The following is a 6073-nucleotide window of genomic DNA, read 5'->3' as shown; positions in this document are numbered from 1 at the left end:
AGGAATGTTAGAATCCACCTCCATGTCCAGAATCACAAAATCTGCAGGAAAAATGAACTTGTCAACTTTAACTAATAAATCTTCAACAACTCCATATGGATAAGTGTATGATCTATCAGCTAGCTGCAGTGTAATGTTGGTGGGCTTCACTTCCTCTATGCCAAGTTTCTGCAGAACAGCCAATGGCATCAGATTTATGCTTGCTCCCAAGTCGCACAATGCTCTTCCTACAGTGCAGTTTCCTATTTCACAAGGAATGCTAAATGATCTAGGATCTTTCAGCTTTTGAGGAAGCTTTCTCTTGAGAATGGCACTGCACTCCTCTGTCAAAGGTACTGTTTTGTCATGCTCTAGCTTCCTTTTTCTGGAAAGTAGTTCTTTCATGAACTTTGCATATGAGGGCATTTGCTCCAAAGCTTCTGCAAAAGGAATGTTAATTTGTAATTTCTTAAAGACATTCATAAACCTTTCAAATTGTTCCTCTTGTTTAGGATTCTGAACTCTTTGAGGATAAGGCAGCCTCTTGTATTTTTCTGGATCTATTGGCTTACAAGCTTCCTCAAAGAGTTGCTTTTTGGTTTTCCTTTCAGAATTCATGGGAACTTTTTCTTTTTCTTCTGAATGGTCTTTCTTCAATAGCTTAAAATTTCCTTGTTGCAGATCTTGTTCAATGTTTCTTTCTGCTACATCATTTACTTTCTTTTCTGCTGGTTTAGGGCTTGCAACTACAGCTCCACTCCTTGTAGTTATGGCTTGACATTGCTCTTTAGGATTGATTACTGTATTGCTTGGAAATCTTCCTTCATCCCTGCTAGATAATTGTTCAGCTAATTGTCCAATCTGTGTCTCTAGTTTCTTCATGGAAGCTTCTTGGTTTTTGAAGCTTGTTTGAGTCACCTTCATGAATTGCAGCATAGTTTCTTCCATCTCAGTCAACCTCTCATTCATAGGTCTGGAAAATTTTTGATTTCCTTGAGGTTGAGTGGACGAATTTCTCTGAAAGTAAGGCTGTTGTGTTGCTGGACCTGCATTAGAAAAAGGCAAATTTGAATTAGAATTCTTTGCAGCAGAATATTGATTATTCCAATTAGAATACTGCTGAGTTCTATTATTCGAAAATTGAAATCCAGGGGGATATGATGGTTGTTGTCTCTGAAAATTATTCATATAATTCACTTGCTCTTGTGGTTCACTTGTGGATGCCTCACATGCACCATTTGCATGGTTTCCTCCACAAAAGTCACAACTTAGCTGACTGGTAGGCATACTCCCTGTTTGTAGATTGTTGATTTGTTGTGTTAAGGCAGCTAATTGTTCTGAAAACATTTGATTTTGTAGCTGATTTTGTGCAAGAAAAGTTTCCAGAACTTTAGCTTCATGGCCAGAGTTTCTTCCTTGATTCCTTGAGTTTGAATTCTGATACATTGAAGATGCCATCATGTCAATAATCCTCTGAGCTTCTTCCAAGGACTTTGTATTTAATGAACCTCCAGCAGCAGCATCAACCATTATTCTTGTTACTGCATTCATCCCATTATAAAAAGTCTCTAATTGCATCCAATCTGGAATACAATGATGTGGACACCTTCTAAGCAATTCTTTGTATCTTTCCCAAGCTTCATACAATGATTCTCCTTCTTGCTGCACAAAGGATGTAATTTCTCCTCTCAACTTAGCAGCTTTGGATGGAGGGAAGTACTTAGTTAAAAACTTATTCACAAGTTCTGTCCAGGTTGTGATGCTTCCTTGTGGTTGAGCTTGTAACCAACATTTTGCTCTATCTCTCAAGGAAAAAGGAAATAGTCTTAATCTGATAGCTTCTTCACTAACTCCATTCATTCTTATGGTGTCACATAGCTGCAGAAAATTTGAAATATGCAGGTTAGGATCATCAGAATTTCCTCCAGCAAACTGATCCTGTTGGACTAAATGTAGTAGGGCAGGTTTAATCTCAAAATGGTTGGCTTGAATAGTTGGCCTAATTATAGAAGAGTTAAAACCTTGCATGTTAGGAATAGCATAGTCCCCTAATGTTCTAAATCTGTTCTGTTCTGCCATTTCTATTGCTGGATTTGGTTGTCTCAAGGGTGTAGATGTTCTTTTCACTCTAGAATTACTCTGAGATTCTGGAGAATGGACAGCTTCTAACTCACTATCACTCCCTATGGCTTTTTCTGCTCTAGACTCTTTTCTCAATCTTCTCAAAGTTATGTCTATGTCAGGATCAAAGACCAGAATTGATTTATTCTTGTTTTACCACGCATATACAAATCAGTTTAAAGCAAAATTAGACCACAATTGATATTCAGAAATGTACAACAGAATTCATGCAAATTCTATCAGTAAAAGCATATAGAAACTTAAATCTAACAGTTGTAGAATTGTAAAATCATGTACAAATATGCAGAATGGCAATTACAAATATGAAGAACAATGAAAACTGAAATTATGCAGATAACAAAGGTGTAAAAATTCTATGCAGCAGACAGAAATATTATGCAAAATATTACACAAGGTGCAGTAAAATTATGCAGAAAGCAATTTGAAAGCAAAGCAACAAAATAAATGCTCAATCTAGTTACTTTTCTACTACTAATGATATTGAAATGCAAAATTCCCCGGCAACGGCACCAAAAACTTGTTGTTAGCAATCTACACTAGCAAGTGCACTAGGATTGCAGCAAGTGATGAGTAAAATTTAGATCCAAATATCGTCTCCACAGGGAATTTAGATTCAAGTATCACTTCATAGAATTATAACCATTTAAGCTTTTTCGAAATTGTAAGGAGAGTGGTAACATCTAATAACAGCAAACTGGAACAATTAAAAGTAAAATGAACTTGCAGAAAACAAGACAATGCACACACAGTTATGTGATAACAGAGGGAGAAACCATAGCTAGGGAATTGCTTCACCAAAACTCCAATGTTTAATCAATAAAGTTCTGAATTAACAAGCAATTGAAAAGAATGACAATCAGTTTCACTTTATACTATTCAGAGGTTAATTCCTTAACTCAGTGAACCTAACATTCAATTAAACCATTCTAATTCCTTAGATCCAATTCAATTCAATGTTGCTTTAAGTGTAAGAAACTAAAAGATTGCAAGATCAAAGTTCCTTATCCCTAAGAAAACTAAAATCTCGGTGATTGGTTCAGATCTGAAGAACAGATTCAATTTCCATTGACAAAGGTTCCTCTGAATTTAGTTAATCAAATTTCCATTCAATTCACACGTGAAGTTCAGAATCAATCACTCAATCTATTCCAAAGCTTGAAATCCTGATCCAAATCAATTCAACATGTTCATTTCAGATCTACAATCCCTAACTATGAACGAATTACACAGCCATGGCAGCAGAAGAAGAAAAAGAAAGGGAAGAAGAGAAGAAGAAAATCAGAAACGCCATGGAAGCTTGCTCCACTCCAATTCCTCTTCGTGAAGCTCCAAGATCTGAATCTCCACTCCTCTCTCTCACTTCCTCTAACCAGAAACTAACTAAAAAAACTGAAAATGAACAGAATCCCTTTTTTTCGGATCGCTTCTGGTATTTATAAAATTTCCCAGATTTTCACGTTATCACTTTTATGAGAAATAGTAGTTACGCAGAGAGTTTATGGTTGCACGTTAACACTTTTCCTAGAAATAGTGGCCACGGAACTTCCTAATATTAAGAGCTCTCTGGAACTATAACTCTTGCTGATAAAAATGACAACGTAGAGCCAAAGTAATTGCGCGTTATCACTCTTACAGATAAAAGTGACTACGCGCAACTCGCCAAGTTGAAGACTCTCTGGAATGATCACTTTTGATGACAATAGTGTTTACACAGAGCTTTCCTGATATTTTGCCTCTCTGGAACTATCACTTTTAATGATAAAAGTGGTAACGCCTAGGCTTCACTTCTCCTTTGAGCTCTGAAGTGATCACTTTCATTGACAATAGTGATCACGCCCAGTCTGCAATTTCTTATTCTTGTGTTTTTGGAGTCCAGACTTGCTTCTTTTCTCTTCCTTGTCATCAAACCTCTATGGATATGATCCTTGCTCAATTTATTCCTTCAAAAACAAGATTAAAAACTTAATTCCTAAGCAAAAATTTCACAATTGCTAAAATAACTACAAATTTAAACAAAACTTCAATTCCTTCTTTTTTTCTAAGTTTTTCTACTTTCTTTATATATTTTTCTTATCAAATGTGTTAGAATTATACTAAAATATCAGTCAAAATATAGATTCATCAGTAGTCAATGTCATAAGTTTGGGCATACCCTTTTGCAGCAAGTCATGCCTTTAGATGAGCCACAAGACCATCTGTATTAACTTTCATCGTGTCAGTCCACATCCATTTGCAACCAATAGCCTTTTTTCCCTTGGAAAATGAACCAAATTCTAGTATCATTCATCTCAAGAGCCAACATTTCTTCCTCCATATCATGTCGTCAATCATCACGACCCCTGCAAGGGTCTTAGGAATAGAAAGAGAGTCTGCACCAGCTATGAAGGATTTCAACGTAGAGGACAAATGAGCAGACGTCACATAAGATAAAATAGGATAGGTACAAGATCTCTTACCTTTACGGATAACAATAAGAAGATCAAGGTCAAACATAGGATCTGTTGACACTTGAGAAGATAATGGTAAAGGTTGAGTACTGTCTTAATATCATTAGGCACAAGGGGCGCATTATCTGTAGGCTGTTTTGGCCGACGAGAGTATGTTTGCTCAAAGAACTTGAAACCTATATCAACAGGAGCAAAAGGTGCAATAAGATGTGTAGATGAGACAATAGTGTAAGTCAAAAAATGTTCATCAACCTCATACATGGACTCAGAAGATGAGGACTTAAAGAATGGAAGACTTCCAAAGAAAAACACATAAGAGAAAATAAGATAACAACCTAGATAAGAGGAAAAACAATGGTAACCTTTTTGTGATCAAGAATAACCCAAAAACACACATTTTAGGGACTTTGGATCAAGTTTAATTAACTAAGGACGAACAACAGACACAAAACAAATGCAGCCAAAAACTTTAGGAGGTAAAGAAAAGAGATTGTGATGGGAAAAGTATAGAGTGGAGAATCTTACCATGTAACACAAATGATGGCATGCAATTTATTAAATATGCAACAGTAAGAACAACATTAGCCCAAAAAAGTTTAGGAAATTTTATTTCAAACATTAGAGCACAAACTACCTCCATAAGATGACGATTTTTACGTTCAGCTACCCCATTTTGTTATGGGATAACAATACAAGAGGACTGATTAGGCATGCCATGTTTACTCACTATGCCAGAAATTGGCTTTTAGAGTGCCAACTTAGATAGCGGTTAGTGAAAACTGCTTGTGTAAAATACTAAGAGAGTGGTTCCACCCTAACTGCTCTCATAAGTGTACTTTGGAGAGCGATTGTTAAATAATTGCTCTCAGAAGGGTTATACTTTAGAAAGCAATCCACATGTGGAACCACTCTTAGAACTTTACAGAGCGATTAAAACGTGGAACTGCTCTGAAAGGTGTAGATTAGAGAGGGTTATTTCTTAACCACTCTCGAATGTAGTATTTCAAATTAAACCCTAAGCCCTAAATTTGGTTATCCCTGTCCCCACGCCAAGTCTATACCTCAAATTTGTTTGCTTTTAGTGTTTTCTGAGAAGTTTTTGCAGAAGAACAAGCACCGTTGATATCGTATTTGCAATTTTAAGGTATATTCATAATCATTTCTTTGTTTTCTCGTTATGTTTGGACATTTGCACTCTCTCATTCTCTCTGTTCACTGAAACGCACTTGTACTATTGATGTTGAATAGTTACAAACGTCCCTCCTCCATACTTGGCTTCAGGTGAACTGCTACAAATCAGTGGAACTTTTTTCTTTCCAGGTTAGTGCTTTGTGTTTGTGTGAACTAATTATATTCAAATGTTGACTATTGTTGCGTGACAGAGAGCATGAAATTAGTTTTATTTTGTAAAAGTTAATTTGAAAAGGTTGAAGCTTAGGTTAGTTAACCTCTGAAATATTGTTGGAATTGTTATTTAGGATTTGTTGAACATTATATTAGGACAC

The 6073-nt window shown here is 36.0% G+C and overlaps 1 non-coding gene across 1 annotated transcript; it reads left to right on the top strand.

Moving 5' to 3' along the window:
- The first annotated feature begins 1567 nt into the window (after positions 1-1567).
- On the top strand, positions 1568-1674 carry LOC113856777. The gene has a single exon (XR_003503010.1). It is a non-coding gene; the product is annotated as a small nucleolar RNA R71 (small nucleolar RNA).
- The last annotated feature ends 4399 nt before the right edge of the window (positions 1675-6073 follow it).

The sequence above is a fragment of the Abrus precatorius genome, unplaced genomic scaffold, assembly GCF_003935025.1.
Source record: "Abrus precatorius isolate BTA unplaced genomic scaffold, Abrus_2018 Scaffold11, whole genome shotgun sequence".
Lineage (NCBI taxonomy): Eukaryota > Viridiplantae > Streptophyta > Magnoliopsida > Fabales > Fabaceae > Abrus > Abrus precatorius.
Note: the sequence above shows the minus strand (reverse complement) of the source record. Positions and strands in the feature narration are given on the sequence as shown.